This window comes from Bombina bombina, chromosome 6 (assembly GCF_027579735.1).
Source record: "Bombina bombina isolate aBomBom1 chromosome 6, aBomBom1.pri, whole genome shotgun sequence".
In the NCBI taxonomy this organism is placed as follows: Eukaryota; Metazoa; Chordata; class Amphibia; order Anura; family Bombinatoridae; genus Bombina; species Bombina bombina.
Genome location: NC_069504.1, coordinates 8,892,368 through 8,913,115, shown reverse-complemented (window position 1 = coordinate 8,913,115; position 20,748 = coordinate 8,892,368). Strand labels below are relative to the sequence as shown.

General features: G+C 44.4%; 1 long non-coding RNA gene across 1 annotated transcript in view; it reads left to right on the top strand.

The window, feature by feature from the left end:
* Positions 1–9,306: 9,306 nt before the first annotated feature.
* LOC128662525 (uncharacterized) overlaps positions 9,307–20,748 on the top strand; it is a 49,272-nt gene continuing 37,830 nt past the window's right edge. Inside the window, exons 1-2 of the long non-coding RNA XR_008402794.1 lie at positions 9,307–9,698; positions 11,162–11,287. This is a non-coding gene — a long non-coding RNA (uncharacterized LOC128662525). The remainder of the gene's footprint in view (positions 9,699–11,161; positions 11,288–20,748) is intronic.

The following is a 20,748-nucleotide window of genomic DNA, read 5'->3' as shown; positions in this document are numbered from 1 at the left end:
CGTTACTTCAAAGTCTAAGCTTCTTAACATCCCCTTCAAGGGACAGACCCTTTTCGGGCCTGGTCTGAAGGAGATCATTTCTGACATTACTGGAGGAAAAGGTCACGCCCTTCCTCAGGATAGGTTTAATAAGTTAAGGACCAAACAGAATAATTTTCGTTCCTTTCGAAACTTCAAGAGTGGCGCAGCTTCAGCTTCCTCTAATGCAAAACAAGAGGGAAATTTTGCCCAGTCCAAACCAGTCTGGAAACCTAACCAGGCTTGGAACAAGGGGAAGCAGGCCAAAAAACCTGCTGCTGCCTCTAAGACAGCATGAAGGAGTAGCCCCCGATCCAGGACCGTATCTAGTAGGGGGCAGACTTTCTCTCTTCGCTCAGGCTTGAGCAAGAGATGTCCAGGATCCCTGGGCACTAGAGATTGTTTCCCAGGGATATCTTCTGGAATTCAAAGGTTCATCTCCAAAGGGGAGATTTCACCTCTCACTACTATCTGCAAACCAGATAAAGAGAGAGGCATTCTTACGTTTCGTTCAAGACCTTCTGGTTATGGGAGTGATCCACCCAGTTCCAAGGGAGGAACAGGGGCAGGGTTTCTATTCAAACCTGTTTATAGTTCCCAAAAAAGAGGGAACATTCAGACAATCTTAGATCTCAAGATCCTAAACAAATTTCTCAGGGTCCCATCCTTCAAGATGGAGACAATCCGAACCATCCTCCCTATGATCCAGGAGGGACAATATATGACTACCGTGGACTTAAAGGATGCTTATCTCCACATTCCGATTCACAGATCCATCATCAGTTCCTCAGGTTCGCCTTCCTAGACAGGCATTACCAGTTTGTGGCACTTCCCTTCGGGTTAGCCACGGCGCCAAGAATCTTTACGAGATTCAGTAGAAATGAAATTTTTTCTAACAGAGGTCAGGATATCAATGCTTCTAACTTCTTGCCGGGCTCTTCATTCCACTTCATAGTTCAGTTTGCCCGCCTACATCTCAGACCACTGCAACTTTGCATGCTCAATCAGTGGGATGGGGACTACACAGATTTGTCTCCTCTGTTAAATCTGGATCAAGAGACCAGGGATTCTCTTCTCTGGTGGTTATCTCGGGTCCATCTGTCCAGGGGGAATGAGTTTCCGCAGGCCAGAGTGGACTATAGTGACGACAGATGCCAGCCTTCTCGGCTGGGGCGCAGTCTGGAATTCCCTGAAGGCTTAGGGTTCGTGGACTCAGGAGGAGGCCCTCCTTCCGATAAACATTCTGGAGCTAAGAGCGATATTCAATGCTCTTCAGGCTTGGCCTCAACTGACTGCGGTCAGATTAATCCGATTTCAGTCGGACAATATCATGACTGTAGCCTATATAAACCATCAGGGGGGAACAAGAAGTCCCCTGGCAATGATGGAGGTTTCCAAGATAATTCTTTGGGCAGAGGTTCACTCTTGCCATCTCTCAGCTATCCATATCTCAGGAGTAGAGAACTGGGAGGCAGACTTTCTAAGTCGACAGACTTTTCATCTGGGGGAGTGGGAGATCCATCCGGAGGTATTTGCCCAGCTGATTCAACTATGGGGCAAACCAGAACTGGATCTCATGGCGTCTCGTCAGAACGCCAAGCTTCCTCGTTACGGGTCCAGGTCAATGGATCCCCAGGCAATGCTGATAGATGCTCTAGCTGTGCCCTGGTTCTTCAGCCTGGCTTATGTGTTTCCACCATTTCCTCTCCTCCCTCGTCTGATTGCCAAGATCAAGCAGGAGAGAGCTTCAGTGATTTTGATAGCACCTGCGTGGCCACGCAGGACTTGGTATGCAGATCTGGTGGACATGTCATCCTTTCCACCATGGACTCTGCCGCTGAGGCAGGACCTTCTACTCCAAGGTCCATTCAAACATCCAAATCTAATTTCTCTGCGGCTGACTGCTTGGAGATTGAACGCTTGATTTTATCAAAACGTGGTTTCTCCGAGTCGGTCATTGATACCTTGATTCAGGCTCGAAAGCCTGTCACCAGGAAAATCTATCATAAGATATGGTGTAAATATCTTCATTGGTGTGAATCCAAGGGTTACTCGTGGAGTAAGATCAGGATTCCTAGGATATTATCTTTTCTCCAAGAAGGATTGGAAAAGGGATTATCGGCTAGTTCCTTAAAGGGACAGATTTCTGCTCTGTCTATTCTTTTGCATAAGCGTCTGGCTGATGTTCCAGACGTTCAGGCGTTTTGTCAGGCTTTGGTTAGAATCAGGCCTGTGTTTAAACCTGTTGCTCCGCCATGGAGTTTAAATTTAGTTCTTAAAGTTCTTCAAGGGGTTCAGTTTTGAACCTTTGCATTCCATAGATATCAAGCTTTTATCTTGGAAAGTTATGTTTCTAGTAGCTATCTCTTTGGATCGAAGAGTTTCAGAGTTATCTGCCTTACAGTGGGATTCCCCTTATCTGATCTTCCATGCAAATAAGGTGGTTTTGCGTACCAAACCTGGGTTTCTTCCTAAGGTGGTATCTAATAAGAATATCAATCAAGAAATTGTTCCGTCTCTGTGTCCTAATCCTTCTTCAAAGAAGGAATGTCTGTTACACAATCTTGACGTGGTTCGTGCTTTAAAGTTTTATTTGCAAGCTACTAAGGATTTTCGTCAAACATCTGCATTGTTTGTTATCTATTCTGGAAAGAGGAGAGGCCAAAAGGCTTCGGCAACTTCTCTTTTTTTGGCTGAGAAGCATAATCCGTTTAGCTTATGAGACTGCTGGCCAGCAGCCTCCTGAAAGAATTCCAGCTCATTCTACTAGAGCGGTAGCTTCCACATGGGCTTTTAAACATGAGGCCTCTGAACAGATTTGTAAGACGGCAACTTGGTCTTCGCTTCATACTTTTTCTAAATTCTACAAATGTGATACTTTTGCTTCCTCGGAGGCTATTTTTGGAAGAAAGGTCTTACAGGCAGTGGTGCCTTCCGTTTAAGTTCCTGCCTTGTCCCTCCCTTCATCCGTGTCCTAAAGCTTTGGTATTGGTATCCCACAAGTAATGGATGAACCCGTGGACTGGATACACCTTACAAGAGAAAACAAAATTTCTCTTGCAAGGTGTATCCAGTCCACGGATTCATCCTTTACTTGTGGGATATTCTCATTCCCTACAGGAAGTGGCAAAGAGAGCACACAGCAGAGCTGTCCATATAGCTCCCCCTCTAGCTCCACCCCCCAGTCATTATCTTTGCCAGCTCTAAGCACTAGGGTCTCTCTCGGGAGGGTAAAGTGAATGTGGTGTTAGAATTGTAGTTTTATCTTCAATCAAAAGTTTGTTATTTTAAATGGTACCGGTTTGTACTATTTACTCTCTAGCAGAAAAGTGATGAAGATTTCTGCTGAGAGGAAAATGATTTTAGCATGTTGTAACTAAAATCCACTGCTGTTCCCACACAGGACTGAGGAGTACCAGAAAACTTCAGTTGGGGGGAACAGTTTGCAGGGTGATCTGCAATAAGGTATGTTCAGTCATTTATTTCTAGACAAGACTGAGATAATGCTAGGAGACTGACAAGATCCCCATGAGGGCAGGGTAAGCTATGTTCACAGACTTAGTAAGGAATTGAATGCTTACATAATAGGGCTAATATACTGGTTGACACTCATTAAGGGCAATCGATTGTTTAGCTAGGAAAAATCGTTTTGCAAGACACTTTGAAAGCCCTTTGGGTTCTTTCTGGGGTTATTACCCACATGGCTGTTTTTTGTATTCACTTAGGAGTGATTTAGTAGGCCTCACAGCTCCGGAGTAGAGTGGGAGGGGCCTAATTTTGCGCCTCAGATGCGCACTTAGAATTCCAGAGAAGTTCATGCTGCTTCACATGGAGGGTCCTGCTGCTGTTTGAGTGCCTTAAAGAAGCTATTTTCCCCCAAATCTGATCCCTAAGGGCAAGTAGGGCGGGTGTTGGCTTTAAGCTGCTCCGGTTTGGGCATTAAGGGGTTAATCGTTCTGCAACTTGTGGTGCAATCTTAAGGCTTTGGGTACATACTGTGAAAATTTCAAAAGGATTGCTGCATTTTTCACCGTTTTGTAAAATTGTGTGCTCTTTTTATCTATTAAAGGCACAGTAACGTTTTTTCAAATTGTGTTTATTTGATTAAAGTGATTTCCAAGCCTGTTTGTGTATACTACTAGTCTGTTAAACATGTCTGACACTAAGGAAAATCCTTGTTCAATGTGTTTAGAAGCCATGGTGGAACCCCCTCTCAGAATGTGTCCCACTTGTACTGTTATATCTATACACTTTAAAGATCATATTGTTGCACTTAAGAATGTGGCCCAAGATGATTCTCAGACTGAAGGTAACAAGGGTAGCCCGTCTGCCTCTCCCCAAGTGTCACAACCAGTTACACCCGCGCAAGCAACGCCTAGTACCTCTAGTGCATCTAACCCTTTTACATTACAAGACTTAGCGGCAGTCATGGATAATTCTCTTACAGCCTTCTTATCTAAACTGCCCGTGTTACCTGCAAAGCGTGATAGCTCCATTTTAAGAACAGATTATGAGCATTCTGACGCTTTGGTAGCCGTATCCGATATACCCTCACAACGCTCTGAAGTGGGAGTGAGGGATTTGATGTCTGAGGGAGAAGTCTCTGATTCAGGAAGGGTTCCTCCTCAGACAGATTCAGATACATTGGCTTTTAAATTTAAACTAGAACACCTCCGCGTTTTGCTTAGGGAGATATTAGCTACTCTGGATGACTGCGACCCTTTCGTGGTCCCAGAGAAATTGTGTAAAATGGACAAGTACCTAGAGGTTCCTGTTTACACGGATGCGTTTCCGGTCCCTAAGAGGATTGCGGATATCGTTACTAGGGAGTGGGATAGACCAGGTGTTCCCTTTGTTCCCCCTCCTGTTTTTAAGAAAATGTTCCCCATATCTGATCCCGTGTGGGACTCGTGGCAGACGGTCCCTAAGGTGGAGGGGGCTGTTTCTTCACTTGCTAAATGCACAACCATACCAATTGAAGACAGTTGTGCTTTCAAAGACCCTATGGATAAGAAGTTACAGGGTTTACTTAAGAAAATTTTTGTTCAACAAGGTTTTCTTCTCCAGCCTATTGCCTGCATTATTCCTGTAACTACTGCAGCCGCCTTCTGGTTTGAGGCGCTGGAAGACTCGCTCCAGACGGAGACCTCATATGAGGAAATTATGGATAGAATTAAGGCTCTAAAGCTAGCTAATTCTTTTATCACTGACGCCGCTTTCCAAATAGCTAAGTTAGCGGCAAAAAAATTCAGGTTTCGCCATTTTGGCGCGCAGGGCGCTATGGTTAAAGTCCTGGTCGGCCGATGTGTCGTCTAAATCCAAGCTTTTGAACATCCCTTTCAAAGGAAAGACCCTCTTCGGGCCTGAATTGAAAGATTATTTCAGAAATCAATGGGGGAAAAGGCCATGCTGTCCCTCAGGACAAGTCCTTTAAGACAAAGAACAAAGCTAATTTTCGTTCCTTTCATAATTTCAGGAACGGCCCCGCTTCATCCTCTCCGGCTGCAAAGCAAGAGGGTAACTCTTCACAGCCCAAGGCAACTTGGAAACCTTACCAGGGCTGGAATAAGGGGAAACAGGCCCAAAAGCCTGCAGCTGCCACCAAGACAGCATGAAGGGGTAGCCCCCAATCCGGGACCGGATCTAGTAGGGGGCAGACTCTCTCTCTTCGCTCAGGCCTGGGCAAGAGATGTACACGATCCTTGGGCGTTAGATATTGTAGCCCAGGAATATCTTCTAGAATTCAAGGGTTCTCCTCCAAGGGGGAGGTTCCACATTTCTCGTCTGGCTACAGATCAGACAAAGAAAGAGGCGTTTTTACGCTGTGTAGAAGATTACATACAATGGGAGTGATCCAACCATTTCCAATCGTGGAACAAGGGCTGGGTTTTTACTCAAACCTGTTTGTGGTTCCCAAAAAAGAGGGAACTTTCAGACCCATCCTGGATCTAAAAATTCTAAACAGATTCCTCAGAGTCCCATCATTCAAGATGGAGACCATTCGGACAATCTTACCAATGATCCAGGAAGGTCAATATATGACTACAGTGGATCTAAAGGATGCATACCTACACATTCCTATCCACAAAGATCATCACCAGTTTCGCCTTTCTGGACAAACATTACCAGTTTGTGGCTCTTCCTTTCGGCTTAGCCACTGCTCCCAGAATTTTCATAAAGGTGCTAGGGTCCCTTCTGGCGGTGCTACGACCGCGGGGCATAGCAGTGGCGCCTTACCTAGACGACATTTTAATTCAGGTGCCGTCTTTCCAAAGAGCCAAGTCTCACACGGAGATTGTATTGGCCTTTCTGAGGTCTCACGGGTGGAAGGTGAACATCAAAAAGAGTTCTCTTCCCCTCTCACAAGGGTTCCCTTCCTAGGGACTCTAATAGACTCGGTAGAAATGAAAATATTTCTGACGGAGGTCAGAAAATTAAAACTTAACTACTTGCCGAGTTCTTCATTCCATTCCCCGGCCATCTGTGGCTCAGTGCATGGAGACAATCTGATTAATGGTAGCGGCAATGGACATAGTCCCTTTTGCTCGGATACACCTCAGACCACTGCAACTATGCATGCTCAAACAGTGGAATGGGAATTATGCAGATTTGTCTCCTCAAATTCAGTTGGACCAGGAGACCAGAGATTCTCTTCTCTGGTGGTTGTCTCAGGACCACCTGTCTCAGGGAATATGTTTCCGCAGGCCAGAGTGGGTCATTGTAACGACCGACGCCAGTCTGTTAGGCTGGGGTGCAGTCTGGGACTCCCTGAAAGCTCAGGGCTTATGGTCTCGGGAAGAAACGCTTCTCCCGATAAACATTCTGGAACTGAGGGCGATATTCAACGCTCTTCAGGCATGGCCTCAACTAGCTGCGGCCAAATTCATCAGATTTCAGTCGGACAACATCACGACTGTAGCTTACGTCAATCATCGGGGGGGAACAAAGATTTCCCTAGCGATGACGGAAGTAACCAAAATAATCAGGTGGGCGGAGGACCACTCCTGCCATCTCTCAGCAATTCACATCCCAGGAGTAGACAACTGGGAAGCGGATTTTCTAAGTCGTCAGACTTTTCACCCGGGGGAGTGGGAACTCCACCCGGAGGTGTTTGCTCAGCTAACTCAGCTATGGGGCACTCCAGAATTGGATCTGATGGTGTCCCATCAGAATGCCAAACTTCCTCTCTATGGGTCCAGGTCCCGGGATCCCAAGGCGGTATTGATAGATGCTTTAGCAGCGCCTTGGTCCTTCAATCTGGCTTATGTTTTTCCACCGTTTCCTCTCCTCCCGCGTCTGGTTGCCAGAATCAAGCAGGAGAAGGCTTCGGTGATTCTGATAGCACCTGCGTGGCCACGCAGGACTTGGTATGCAGACCTAGTGGACATGTCATCTGTCCCACCATGGACACTGCCAATGAGGCAGGATCTCCTAATACAGGGTCCGTTCAAGCATCCAAATTTAGTTTCTCTACGTCTGACTGCTTGGAGATTGAACGCTTAATTCTATCAAAGCGTTGGTTCTCTGAGTTAGTTATAGATACTCTGATTCAGGCTAGAAAGCCTGTCACCAGGAAAATCTTCCATAAGATATGGCGGAAATATCTTTGTTGGTGTGAATCCAAGGGTTACTAATGGAGTAAGATTAGGATTCCCAGGATATTGTCCTTTCTCCAAGAAGAATTGGAGAAAGGATTGTCAGCTAGTTCCTTAAAAGGACAATTATCTGCTTTGTCTATCCTGTTACACAAGCGTCTGGCAGAAGTACCAGACGTTCAAGCGTTTGCTCAGGCTTTAGTCAGAATCAAGCCTGTCTATAAACCTGTGGCTCCGCCATGGAGTTGGAATCTAGTCCTTTCAGTTCTTCAAGGGGTTCCGTTTGAACCTTTACATTCCATAGACATTAAGTTGTTATCTTGGAAAGTTTTGTTTTTGGTAGCTATCTCTTCTGCTCGAAGAGTTTCAGAATTATCTGCCTTACAGTGTGATTCACCTTACCTGGTGTTCCACGCAGATAAGGTAGTTTTGCGTACCAAGCCTGGTTTTCTTCCTAAAATTGTTTCTAACAAGAATATTAACCAGGAAATAGTTGTTCCTTCTCTGTGTCCTAATCCTTCTTCGAAGAAGGAACGTCTTTTACACAATCTTGATGTAGTTTGTGCTTTAAAGTTCTATTTACAAGCAACTAAGGATTTCAGACAAACCTCTTCCTTGTTTGTTATCTATTCTGGTAAGAGGAGAGGTCAGAAAGCGACCTTGCTTTCCTTTTGGCTGAAAAGCATCATCCGTTTGGCCTATGAGACTGCTGGCAGCAGCCTCCTGAAAGAATTACTGCTCATTCTACCAGAGCAGTGGCTTCCACATGGGCTTTCAAAAATGAGGCTTCTGTTGAACAGATTTGTAAGGCAGCGACTTGGTCTTCACTGCATACTTTTGCCAAATTTTACAAATTCGATACTTTTGCTTCTTTGGAGGCTATTTTTGGGAGAGAGGTTTTACAAGCAGTGGTGCCTTCCGTTTAGGTTGCCTGACTTGTTCCCTCCCTTCATCCGTGTCCTATTGCTTTGGTATTGGTATCCCACAAGTAAAGGATGAATCCGTGGACTGGATACACCTTGCAAGAGAAAACAGAATTTATGCTTACCTGATAAATTACTTTCTCTTGCGGTGTATCCAGTCCACGGCCCGCCCTGGCATTTAAGTGAGGTAATTTTTTTTTTTATTTAAACTACAGTCACCACTGCACCCTATGGTTTCTCCTTTTTCTTCCTAACCTTTGGTCGAATGACTGGGGGGTGGAGCTAGAGGGGGAGCTATATGGACAGCTCTGCTGTGTGCTCTCTTTGCCACTTCCTGTAGGGAATGAGAATATCCCACAAGTAAAGGATGAATCCGTGGACTGGATACACCACAAGAGAAAGAAATTTATCAGGTAAGCATAAATTTTGTTTTCTCTTGTAAGGTGTATCCAGTCCACGGCCCGCCCTGTCACTTTAAGGCAGGTGTTTTTATTTTTAAAACTACAGTCACCACTGCACCCTATAGTTTCTCCTTTTTCTTACTTGTCTTCGGTCGAATGACTGGAGGTGGGGGTTAGGGGAGGAGCTATATAGACAACTCTGCTGTGGGTGTCCTCTTGCAACTTCCTGTTGGGAAGGAGAATATCCCACAAGTAATGGATGAACCCGTGGACTGGATACACCACAAGAGAAATAAATTTATCAGGTAAGCATAAATTTTGTTTCTTTCCTTGCATGAGGAGACGACGAAATAGGCTTTTGTTCCTATTCTCCTGGCACCTCTATACCCCTAGTGTTTCTCCTACGTATTCTTATTTCCTTGGCTGAATGACTGGGGGAGTATGGGAAGTGGGATGGATACTTTGCTTTGACTGGGGTGTCTTTGCTTCCTCCTGGTAGCCAGGTGTTGAATTCCCAACAGTAATAAATACATTTGAATTTGTGGACTCTCTATGCCAGGAAAGACAATAATTTATCAGGTAAGCATACATTTTGTTTATACATTTCCCTCCCAGCCAGCTCTGAGTTATAATCCGTTGTTTCTGCCTCTCTTTTACAGAATGGACATGGGCAGTTAATCTATTACTCTCGTCCAGACGTCCAAGGCCCGAAACTGTCAGACTATTCGATTTCTAGCACAACAGACCCTGTGGGACTGGCAGTACGTGAGAATAACACAATAATGCTGCTCTGCTGAACTCTTGTATAGTTTCCTTTTACTTATCCCCTACCCCAACCATATCTGTTCTGAGTTTTAAGTTTAGTGGTTTTTTTATTACCCTGTGGTCATGGTGATCCTGATATTTGCAGGAAACTGTTCCCTCCATCCCCTTCTCATTTCATAGACTGTCTATGTAATGATCTATCGGTGTATGCACAGACATACTGTAACAAGCCGTACCCCTGTCTGTGTGTGCTTCACCTGTCTGTATGTAATAATCTGTCAGTGTATGCACATACATAACAAGTCGTACCTCTGTCTGTGTGTGCTTCACCTGTCTGTATGTAATAATCTGTCAGTGTATGCACAGACATAACAAGCCATACCCCTGTCTGTGTGTGCTTCACCTGTCTGTATGTATTAATCTATCAGTGTATGCACAGACATAACAAGCCATACCCCTGTCTGTGTGTGCTTCACCTGTCTGTATGTATTAATCTATCAGTGTATGCACAGACATAACAAGTCGTACCTCTGTCTGTGTGTGCTTCACCTGTCTGTATGTAATAATCTATCAGTGTATGCACAGACATAACAAGCCATACCCCTGTCTGTGTGTGCTTCACCTGTCTGTATGTATTAATCTATCAGTGTATGCACAGACATAACAAGCCATACCCCTGTCTGTGTGTGCTTCACCTGTCTGTATGTATTAATCTATCAGTGTATGCACAGACATAACAAGTCGTACCTCTGTCTGTGTGTGCTTCACCTGTCTGTATGTAATAATCTATCAGTGTATGCACAGACATAACAAGCCATACCCCTGTCTGTGTGTGCTTCACCTGTCTGTATGTATTAATCTATCAGTGTATGCACAGACATAACAAGCCATACCCCTGTCTGTGTGTGCTTCACCTGTCTGTATGTATTAATCTATCAGTGTATGCACAGACATAACAAGTCGTACCTCTGTCTGTGTGTGCTTCACCTGTCTGTATGTAATAATCTATCAGTGTATGCACAGACATAACAAGCCATACCCCTGTCTGTGTGTGCTTCACCTGTCTGTATGTATTAATCTATCAGTGTATGCACAGACATAACAAGCTATACCCCTGTCTGTGTGTGCTTCACCTGTCTGTATGTAATAATCTATCAGTGTATGCACAGACATAACAAGCCATACCCCTGTCTGTGTGTGCTTCACCTGTCTGTATGTAATAATCTATCAGGGTATGCACAGAAATAACAAGTCGTACCTCTGTATGTGCTTTACCTGTCTGTATGTAATAATCAGTGTATGCACAAACATTCATAACAAGCCTTTCCTCTGTGTGTGCTTCACCTGTCTGTATATTCTGATAGATTATAACATACAGACATAACAAGCCGTACCCCTGTCTGTGTGTGCTTCAACTGTCTGTATGTTATAATTTATCATTTTAATTTCTGTATTGCAGCAGGTCCTGGCTCAAGCACTTAGTGTTCGCGGTATAGTAGTGAAGAAACGTCTTCTATTTCTTGTGGGGCAAACACGGATTCATTTGGACAGAGTGGATGATTTGGGTGATTTTTTGGAGCTAGAGGTGAGTGTGGGGTTCATGCCACATTAATACTTTTGTTGCTTTTCTGTTTCATCTCACAATACAGGGAATTTAGCACATCAATAGCCAAAATTGTTGTTAAAAACCAATTCAAAGACAGCTCAGACATAACGGATTAGGAATCCACTGTGCCTTCTGGGAACGTACTAATGTAAATGGTGACAGCATATATGAACTAGTAGTCCTATCCAGTCTCTCCTGTCTTTTCTTTCCAATGGCATGGAGAGTCCACGATTCCATTCACTACTGTTGGGAATTCAACACCTGGTGGCAAAGACACCCCAGCCAAAGCTTAAGTATCCCTCCCACTTGCCATGCTCCCCCAGTCATTCTTTGCTTCTGTAACTTGCAGGAAGGCGAAGATGATGCTCTGAAGAAATTTGGATTAAATTCCTTTAACGGGTAGCTTCCCTTCAAGATAGGACTGGGGTTAATGTTTTGTCCATGTAATCCTTTGAGTAAGAGTTCTGGTAGATGCTGGATGTCGCAGGGATTTCTTTTTAATGACACGATGAGTCCACAGATCATCTTAATTACTAATGGGATATTCACCTCCTGGTCAGTAGGAGGCGGCAAAGAGCACCACAGCAGAGCTGTTAAATAGCTCCTCCCTTCCCTCCCACCACAGTCATTCTCTTTGCCTACGTTAGTGATAGGAAGTGTTAAAGTGAGGTGTTAGAATAGATTCTTTAATCAAGAGTTTATTATTTTTAAAGTAGTGCAAGATTGTGCTGCTTTCTCCTACATTGGTGTGTCCGGTCCACGGCTTCATCCTTACTTGTGGGAATATTCTCTTCCCCTACAGGAAATGGCAAAGGGAGCACACAGCAAAAGCTGTCCATATAGCCCCCCTCTGGCTCCGCCCCCCAGTCATTTTCTTTGCCTGCTCTGAACAAGTAGCATCTCCACGGGGATGGTAAAGAGTATGTGGTGTTAGTTGTAGTTTTATTTCTTCTATCAAGAGTTTGTTATTTTAAAATAGTGCCGGTTTGTACTATTTACTCTACAACAGATAGTGATGAAGAGTTCTGTTAAAAGAGGAGTATGATTTTAGCACCAGTAACTAAAATCCATTGCTGTTCCCACGCAGGACTGTTGAAACCAGAGAACTTCAGTTGGGGGTAACAGTTTGCAGACTTATCTGCTTCAGGTATGACCAGTCTCTTTTCTAACACATAGTAATGCTAGAAGACTGTCAGTTTTCCCTTATGGGACCGGTAAGCCATTTCTCCAACATAGGTGTGTCCGGTCCACGGCGTCATCCTTACTTGTGGGATATTCTCTTCCCCAACAGGAAATGGCAAAGAGCCCAGCAAAGCTGGTCACATGATCCCTCCTAGGCTCCGCCTACCCCAGTCATTCTCTTTGCCGTTGTACAGGCAACATCTCCACGGAGATGGCTTAGAGTTTTTTAGTGTTTAACTGTAGTTTTTATTATTCAATCAAGAGTTTGTTATTTTAAAATAGTGCTGGTATGTACTATTTACTCTGAAACAGAAAAGAGATGAAGATTTCTGTTTGTATGAGGAAAATGATTTTAGCAACCGTTACTAAAATCCATGGCTGTTCCACACAGGACTGTTGAGAGGAATTAACTTCAGTTGGGGGAACAGTGAGCAGTCTTTTGCTGCTTGAGGTATGACACATTCTAACAAGACGATGTAATGCTGGAAGCTGTCATTTTCCCTATGGGATCCGGTAAGCCATTTTTATTCACACAGTAAATAAGGGCTTCACAAGGGCTTATTAAGACTGTAGACATTTTCTGGGCTAAATCGATCATATTTACACATATTTAGCCTTGAGGAATCATTTAATCTGGGTATTTTTTGTAAAATAATATCGGCAGGCACTGTTTTAGACACTTTATTCTATTGGGGCTTTCCCTAATCATAGTCAGAGCCTCATTTTCGCGCCGGTATGGCGCACTTGTTTTTGAGAACAGCATGACATGCAGCTGCATGTGTGTGGAGCTCTGATACATAGAAAAGTCTTTCTGAAGGCATTATTTGGTATCGTATTCCCCTTTGGGCTTGGTTGGGTCTCAGCAAAGCAGATTCCAGGGACTGTAAAGGGGTTAAATATAAAAACGGCTCCGGTTCCGTTATTTTAAGGGTTAAAGCTTCCAAATTTGGTGTGCAATACTTTTAAGGCTTTAAGACACTGTGGTGAAATTTTGGTGAATTTTGAACAATTCCTTCATACTTTTTCGCAATTGCAGTAATAAAGTGTGTTCAGTTTAAAATTTAAAGTGACAGTAACGGTTTTATTTTAAAACGTTTTTTGTGCTTTGTTATCAAGTTTATGCCTGTTTAACATGTCTGAACTACCAGATAGATTGTGTTCTGACTGTGGGGAAGCCAAGGTTCCTTCTCATTTAAATAGATGTGATTTATGTCATAATAAATTTAGTAAAAATGATGCCCAAGATGATTCCTCAAGTGAGGGGAGTAAGCATGGTACTGCATCATCCCCTCCTTCGTCTACACCAGTTTTGCCCATACAGGAGGCCCCTAGTACATCTAGCGCGCCAATACTCCTTACTATGCAACAATTAACGGCTGTAATGGATAATTCTATCAAAAACATTTTAGCCAATATGCCCACTTGTCAGCGAAAGCGCGACTGCTCTGTTTTAGAAAATACTGAAGAGCATGAGGCCGCTGATGATATTGTTTCTGAAGGGCCCCTACACCAGTCTGAGGGGGCCAGGGAGGTTTTGTCTGAGGGAGAAATTTCAGATTCAGGAAAAATTTCTCAACAAGCTGAACCTGATGTGATTACTTTTAAATTTAAGTTGGAACATCTCCGCGCTCTGCTTAAGGAGGTGTTATCCAATTTGGATGATTGTGATTATCTGGTCATTCCAGAAACACTATGTAAAATGGACAAGTTCCTAGAGGCCCCGGGGCCCCCCGAAGCTTTTCCTATACTCAAGCGGGTGGCGTACATTGTTAATAAAGAATGGGACAGGCCCGGTGTACCTTTCGTACCTCCCCCCATATTTAAAAAATTGTTTCCTATAGTCGACCCCAGAAAGGACTTATGGCAGACAGTCCCCAAGGTCGAGGGGGCGGTTTCTACTCTAAACAAGCGCACCACTATACCCATAGAAGATAGTTGTGCTTTCCAAGATCCTATGGATAAAAAATTAGAAGGTTTGCTAAAAAAGATGTTTGTTCAGCAAGGTTACCTTCTACAACCAATTGCATGCATTGTCCCTGTCACTACAGCCGCGTGTTTCTGGTGCGATGAGCTAGAAAAGGCGATTATTAGTAATTCTTCTTCTTATGAGGAGATTATGGACAGAATTCGTGCTCTTAAATTGGCTAATTCTTTCACCCTAGACGCCACCTTGCAATTGGCTAGGTTAGCGGCGAAAAATTCTGGGTTTGCTATTGTGGCGCGCAGAGCGCTTTGGTTAAAATCTTGGTCAGCGGATGCGTCTTCCAAGAACAAATTGTTTGACATTCCTTTCAAGGGGAAAACACTGTTTGGCCCTGACTTGAAAGAGTTTATCTTTGATATCACTGGGGGCAAGGGCCACGCCCTTCCTCAGAATAGGTCTTTCAAGGCCAAAAATAAACCTAATTTTCGTCCCTTTCGCAGAAACGGACCAGCCCCAAGTGCTACGTCCTCTAAGCAGGAGGGTAATACTTCTCAAGCCAATCCAGCCTGGAGACCAAGGCAAGGCTGGAACAAAGGAAAGCAGGCCAAGAAACCTGCCACTGCTCCCAAGACAGCATGAGATGCGGGCCCCCGATCCGGGACCGGATTTGGTGGGGGGCAGACTCTCTCTCTTCACTCAGGCTTGGGCAAGAGATGTTCTGGATCCTTGGGCGCTAGAAATAGTCTTCCAAGGTTATCTTCTGGAAGTGATTCATCCTGTTCCATTAAAAGAACGAGGGATGGGGTTCTACTCCAATCTGTTCGTAGTTCCCAAAAAAGAGGGAACGTTCAGACCAATCTTAGATCTCAAGATCCTAAACAAGTTTCTCAAGGTTCCATCGTCCAAAATGGAAACCATTCGAACAATCCTTCCATCCAGAAAGGTCAATTCTTGACCACGGTGGATTTAAAGGATGCGTATCTACATATTCCTGTCCACAAGGAACATCATCGGTTCCTAAGGTTCGCATTCCTGGACAAGCATTACCAGTTCGTGGCGCTTCCTTTCGGATTAGCCACTGTTCCAAGGATTTTCACAAAGGTACTAGGGTCCCTTCTGGCGGTGCTAAGACCAAGGGGCATTGCTGTAGTACCTTACTTGGACGACATTCTGATTCAAGCGTCGTCCCTTCCTCAAGCAAAGGCTCACACGGACATAGTCCTGGCCTTTCTCAGATCTCACGGATGGTAAGTGAACGTGGAAAAGAGTTCTCTATCTCCGTCGACAAGAGTTCCCTTCTTGGGAACAATAATAGACTCCTTAGAAATGAGGATTTTTCTGACAGAGACCAGAAAAACAAAACTTCTAAACTCTTGTCGGATACTTCCTTCCGTTCCTCTTCCTTCCATAGCACAGTGCATGGAAGTGATAGGTTTGATGGTAGCGGCAATGGACATAGTTCCTTTTGCGCGCATTCATCTAAGACCATTTCAATTGTGTATGCTCAGTCAGTGGAATGGGGACTATACAGACTTGTCTCCGAAGATACAAGTAAATCAGAGGACCAGAGACTCACTCCGTTGGTGGCTGTCCCTGGACAACCTGTCGCTAGGGGTGACCTCCCGCAGACCAGAGTGGGTCATTGTCACGACCGACGCCAGTCTGATGGGCTGGGGCGCGGTCTGGGGATCCCTGAAAGCTCAGGGTCTTTGGTCTCGGGAAGAATCTCTTCTACCGATAAATATTCTGGAACTGAGAGCGATATTCAATGCTCTCAAGGCTTGGCCTCAGCTAGCGAGGGCCAAGTTCATACGGTTTCAATCAGACAACATGATGACTGTTGCGTACATCAACCATCAGGGGGGAACAAGGAGTTCCCTGGCGATGGAAGAAGTGACCAAAATCATTCAATGGGCGGAGACTCGCTCCTGCCACCTGTCTGCAATCCACATCCCAGGAGTGGAAACTTGGGAAGCGGATTTTCTGATTCGTCAGACATTGCATCCGGGGGTGTGGGAACTCCATCCGGAAATCTTTGCCCAAATCACTCAACTGTGGGGCATTCCAGACATGGATCTGATGGCCTCTCGTCAGAACTTCAAGGTTCCTTGCTACGGGTCCAGATCCAGGGATCCCAAGGCGACTCTAGTAGATGCACTAGTAGCACCTTGGACCTTCAACCTAGCTTATGTATTCCCGCCGTTTCCTCTCATCCCCAGGCTGGTAGCCAGGATCAATCAGGAGAGGGCGTAGGTGATCTTGATAGCTCCTGCGTAACCACGCAGGACTTGGTAGGCAGATCTGGTGAATATGTCATCGGCTTCACCATGGAAGCTACCTTTGAGACGAGACCTTCTTGTTCAAGGTCCGTTCGAACATCCGAATCTGGTCCTACTCCAGCTGACTGCTTGGAGATTGAACGCTTGATCTTATCAAAGCGAGGGTTCTCAGATTCTGTTATTGATACTCTTGTTCAGGCCAGAAAGCCTGTAACTAGAAAAATTTACCACAAAATATGGAAAAAATATATCTGTTGGTGTGAATCTAAAGGATTCCCTTGGGACAAGGTAAAGATTCCTAGGATTCTATCCTTTCTTCAAGAAGGATTGGAGAAAGGATTATCTGCAAGTTCCTTGAAGGGACAGATTTCTGCCTTGTCTGTGTTACTTCACAAAGAGCTGGCAGCTGTGCCAGATGTTCAAGCCTTTGTTCAGGCTCTGGTTAGAATCAAGCCTGTTTACAAACCTTTGACTCCTCCTTGGAGTCTCAACTTAGTTCTTTCAGTTCTTCAGGGGGTTCCGTTTGAACCCTTACATTCCGTTGATATTAAGTTATTATCTTGGAAAGTTTTGTTTTTGGCTGCAATTTCTTCCGCTAGAAGAGTTTCAGAATTATCTGCTCTGCAGTGTTCTCCTCCTTATCTGGTGTTCCATGCAGATAAGGTGGTTTTACGTACTAAACCTGGTTTTCTTCCAAAAGTTGTTTCTAACAAAAACATTAACCAGGAGATAGTCGTGCCTTCTTTGGGTCCGAAACCAGTTTCGAAGAAGGAACGTTTGTTGCACAATTTGGATGTTGTTCGCGCTCTAAAATTCTATTTAGATGCTACAAAGGATTTTAGACAAACATCTTCCTTGTTTGTTGTTTATTCTGGTAACAGGAGAGGTCAAAAAGCAACTTCTACCTCTCTCTCTTTTTGGATTAAAAGCATCATCAGATTGGCTTACGAGACTGCCGGACGGCAGCCTCCTGAAAGAATCACAGCTCATTCCACTAGGGCTGTGGCTTCCACATGGGCCTTCAAGAACGAGGCTTCTGTTGATCAGATATGTAGGGCAGCGACTTGGTCTTCACTGCACACTTTTACCAAATTTTACAAGTTTGATACTTTTGCTTCTTCTGAGGCTATTTTTTGGGAGAAAGGTTTTGCAAGCCGTGGTGCCTTCCATTTAGGTGACCTGATTTGCTCCCTCCCTTCATCCGTGTCCTAAAGCTTTGGTATTGGTTCCCACAAGTAAGGATGACGCCGTGGACCGGACACACCTATGTTGGAGAAAACAGAATTTATGTTTACCTGATAAATTACTTTCTCCAACATAGGTGTGTCCGGTCCACGGCCCGCCCTGGTTTTTTAATCAGGTCTGATGATTTATTTTCTTTAACTACAGTCACCACGGTATCATATGGTTTCTCCTATGCAAATATTCCTCCTTAACGTCGGTCGAATGACTGGGGTAGGCGGAGCCTAGGAGGGATCATGTGACCAGCTTTGCTGGGCTCTTTGCCATTTCCTGTTGGGGAAGAGAATATCCCACAAGTAAGGATGACGCCGTGGACCGGACACACCGTTGGAGAAAGTAATTTATCAGGTAAACATAAATTCTGTTTTTCTTAGACTCAGTAACAGATTAAAGGCTTATAATTTGGGCTCTATGCTGGTTGACACTATTGTGGGCTAAATCGATTTGCTTATATCATATTCTTATGACATTTGGAGTGTTTTATGAGCTTAGAAACACTTTTGGGAACGTTTTAATTATGCCTGGCATTGGTTTAGACGCCTAATCTAGTCAGAAAGGCCCCTTCACTCTGGTATGCAGAGGGAGGAGGCCTCAGTTGCGCAGTTACTTCCAAAGGCAGTGCATGCAGCTTCATGTGAGAGAGTCCTGTGGCTGAGAAACAGATTCCGGAAGGCTTTTTTCTGTGGTGAATAACCCCTAAGGAAGGTAAAAGCCGCAGCAAAGTCTGTGGCAGGGACTGTAATGTGTTTAAACCGGTTAATTGAACAATTAGCTCCGGTTTGCTTATTTAAGGGTCTAGAAACTTCATATTTGGTGTGCAATACTTTCAAAGCATTAAGACACTGGGGTGTTAATTTTATAAAGATCGGATATTTCCTTCATAGTTTTTTGAATATGCAGAAATAAAGTGTGTTCCTTTTATTATTTAAAGAGACAGTAACGGTTTTGTATAAAATCGTTTTTATTGCATTAATAACCTGCCTAACATGTCTGTACCTTCAGATAGCATATGTTCTGTGTGTATGGAGGCCAAGGTGGTTCCCCCTTTAAATGTATGTGCAAATTGTGCCATGGCGTCCAAACAAAGTAAGGACAGTACTGTCACATTTAATAAGGTTGCCCAAGATGATTCTTCAAATGAAGGTAGTGGGGATAGTTCATCATCCTCTCCTTCTGTGTCAACACCAGTTTTGCCTGCGCAGGCGATACCTAGTACATCTAGCGCGCCAATGCTTGTTACTATGCAGCAATTAACAGCAGTAATGGATAATTCTATAGCAAATCTTTTATCCAAACTGCCAGCATTTCCCAGAAAGCGTGATTGCTCAGTTTTAAATACAGAGGATGAGCAAGTTGGCGCTGACGATAATTTATCTGTTATACCCTCACATCAATCTGAGTTGGCAGTGAGGGAGGGTCTGTCTGAGGGAGAAATTTCTGATTCAGGAAAAATTTCTCAGCAGGCAGAACCTGATATCGTGGCATTTAAATTTAAGCTAGAACATCTCCGCGCTCTGCTTAAGGAGGTGCTAGCTACTCTTGATGATTGTGATACTTTGGTGATTCCAGAGAAGTTGTGCAAAATGGACAAATTCTTAGAGGTCCCAGTGCACGCCGATGCTTTTCCGATACCCAAGAGGGTGGCGGACATAGTGACTAAGGAGTGGGAGAAGCCAGGTGTACCTTTTGTTCCCCCTCCTATATTTAAGAAAATGTTCCCCATTGTCGACCCCAGAAGAGACGCATGGCAAACGGTCCCTAAGGTAGAGGGGGCAGTTTCAATGTTAGCCAAATGCACAACTATCCCTATTGAGGTCAGTTGTGCTTTCAAAGATCCTATGGATAAAAAATTGGAAGGATTGCTTAAAAAGATATTTGTTCAGCAAGGTTTCCTTCTTCAACCAATTTCGTGCATTATTCCTGTCACCACGGCGGCGGCTTTTTGGTTCGAGGAACTAGAAAATTCGCTCCAAAAGGAGACTCCATATGATGAAGTCATGGACAGAATTCACGCACTAAAGTTGGTTAATTCCTTTATTTTGGATGCCGCTTTTCAATTGGCAAAATTAGCGGCGAAAAATTCAGGTTTTGCAATAGTGGCGCGCAGGGCACTTTGGCTAAAATCTTGGTCGGCGGATGTGTCGTCCAAAACAAAATTGCTTAATTTTCCTTTCAAAGGTAAGACCCTTTTCGGGCCAGAATTGAAGGAGATTATTTCAGACATCACTGGGGGAAAGGGCCATGCCCTCCCACAGGATAGGCCTTTCAAGGCTAAAAACAAATCTAATTTTCGTTCCTTTCGCAATTTCAGGAACGGACCGGCACCAAATTCTACAGCCTCTAGACAAGAGGGTAACGCTTCCCAGCCTAAACCAGCATGGAAACCATTGCAAGGCTGGAACAAGGGTGAACAGGCCAAGAAGCCTGCTGCTGCTACCAAGACAGCATAAAGGGGTAGCCCCCGATCCGGGACCGGATCTAGTAGGGGGCAGACTTTCTCTCTTTGCTCAGGCTTGGGCAAGAGATGTTCCGGATCCCTGGGCACTAGAAATAGTCTCTCAGGGGTATCTTCTAGAGTTCAAGGAACTCCCTCCAAGGGGAAGGTTCCACATGTCTCACTTATCTTCAGACCAGATAAAGAGACATGCATTCTTACATTGCGTAGGAGACCTATTAAAGATGGGAGTGATACACTCAGTTCCAACAGCGGAACAAGGTCTGGGTTTTTACTCAAACCTGTTTGTAGTTCCCAAAAAAGAGGGAACTTTCAGGCCAATTCTGGATTTAAAAATCCTAAACAAATTCCTCAGAGT